Source organism: Choloepus didactylus, chromosome 4, assembly GCF_015220235.1.
Source record: "Choloepus didactylus isolate mChoDid1 chromosome 4, mChoDid1.pri, whole genome shotgun sequence".
Classification (NCBI taxonomy): domain Eukaryota; kingdom Metazoa; phylum Chordata; class Mammalia; order Pilosa; family Megalonychidae; genus Choloepus; species Choloepus didactylus.
Window position 1 is genome coordinate 153,927,082 of NC_051310.1, and position 2,290 is coordinate 153,929,371.

At 40.6% G+C, this 2,290-nt stretch overlaps 1 pseudogene; it reads right to left on the reverse strand.

Moving 5' to 3' along the window:
- Positions 1-210: 210 nt before the first annotated feature.
- On the reverse strand, positions 211-1,831 carry LOC119533479 (annotated as a pseudogene).
- Between the last annotated feature and the right edge of the window lie 459 nt (positions 1,832-2,290).

Here is a 2,290-nt window from a genome sequence, read left to right on the forward strand (position 1 = left end):
TTGGAAAATTCATCATTGGTACTTTAGAGTTTAACACTTGGGGGAAAAAAAGTGGTTTTGTGCAACCATGTCTGGAATTCCAGTTAAAATTCCATTAAAAAACATGTAGAGTGAAGGTTTTCTTCTTTTGTTTCCTGTACATAAGTGAGGAACTCTAAATGAGTTCTTTATATTTTGGCAGATTTGTGCATATAAAATAGGTTACTTGACTTATAAATTTTCTCCTGGCTGATACTGTGGCTCTGTAGTGGTGAAGTAGTCTTCCAAGAAGGATTGAATATATTCAAATGTTGGTCTTTCATCAGGGTCCTTCTTCCAACAATTGTTCATCAATTCATGTAGAGATTCTGGACAGCCCTGAGGGCATGGCATCCTATACCCCCATTCCACCTGCTCCAGCACTTCATGGTTTCCCTTGCCTGGATATGGAACTCTGCATTTTGTTACCAGTTCTGTCTGTAGAATTCCAAATGACCACACGTTGGACTTTATGGTAAATTGGCCATACAATGCAGCCTCAGGAGCTGTCCATTTGATTGGGAATTTTGCACCTTGTCTTGCAGTTTATTCACTGTCTTCAATTAACCTTGCTAAACCAAAATCTGCTATTTTGCACACAAGTTTTTCTCCTACAAGAATATTAGCAGCCCGAAGGTCACAGTGGATATAATTCATTCTTTCAATATACGCCATGCCATCAGCAGTCTGAGCAGCCATATCAAGCAGTTGTGGGAGCTTCAAATACTTTCCATCTCCCTCCTTAAGGAAATCTAGTAACTCCCTTTTGACATAAATTTAGTGACAGTGTAAATCGGCTCTTCAGAAACAACCACATAGAGTGGAACAAGTTTATCATGTCTTAATTTCTTCATGATCTGAGCCTCTTGAAGAAAACCTTCTGGCATCATTGTACCCAGTTTTAGTGTTTTAATTGCTCCTTTTGTGGTTCCATTCCATGTTCCCATCCATACTTCACCAAAACATCCTTGTCCTAGTTTAACCTCTAGTCACAAAGATTCTCAAGGGATTTCCCAAGCATCTTTTGCTAGACCTTGAGTCTGGGGTTTCAGTTGGACACACAGTTGTTAACTTATGGCATAAACCATCAGCATGCTCTGTGTAGTGTTTCACCAATTTCTACAGAGTATCAAATTGTGCTCTGGTTGTGATATAGTATCCACCATTGTCAAGTTTCCTAATTTTGTAGTGTTTCACATTGTCACCTCTCATCTCATCCCAATCACTAATAGAGAGGGAATAAGCACCTTTAGTAGTTTAACTCTCTCTAAACAAGAAAATACCTCATTGATTTCCAGGGTTCAGAAGTAATCTTTCAGCATCTTTTCTCCCCATTTTGCCAAATACCATTCTTCTGCCTGAATGGAATCTGCTGGTGCTACATAATTGCTAGGGATCTAACCATTCTTTCCTGTAGCAATTGATCTTGCTTCCCACCAGTCTCCTTCCATATGGTTAATTATCTGAAACCTTTCACCTTTCTTAAATGAAAGATCTTCTGTAGTTCTAGCTTCATAATCATATAAGGCCACAAATACTGTAACACCACATGTTAAACCAGTAGGATATGAAGCTGGCACAACCGAGAATGAGGAAGATGCTCTCCCAAAAGGTGTCACCCCTGAGGATCCTCCAAATGGTGTTACGGAAAGATTGCTCAAATTAACAGATTTTCCCTTCGCTGATGATGATGGTGACATTGCAGTGTGTTCTGCTCCATAATGGCTGATACTGTGCTCACAGGCACTGGAGTGTTTTCAGTTCTATATTTAATGGCTGGACTTGTGTTCTCTTTATTTTTAATGCAGCCCATTATCAAATCTGTTCCCTGGCTGCGTTCGCCTGAGGCACTGCTGCGGCAGCTCAGGTAGAGGGGAGGGGGGCGGTGGGTGGCGGCAATGCCCATGGGGCCCTCTGCCTCCTCCACCACCTCCGTGTCCCGAGGCACCTGGCAGTGGCAACTACAACAGAGCCGGACCCCTCTTCTAGGGTTTTTAAGCAATATATGGTAGATAGATAGATAGATAGATAGATAGATAGATAGATAGATAGACAGACACAACATTACTTTTTAAAAACTAAAAAGTTCAGAACTCCAAAATGCATTGGGCCCAAACATTTCAGGACGGGGATTGTATTGGCCTATATATATCATTTACTAGCCCTTAATTAAAGTATTAAATATATGACCCTAGTCAGGCTATAAATATCTTGGTTGAAGGAACCATGTTATGTGTTTCTCCTGTAGTCTTCATCAACATATATCTTGATC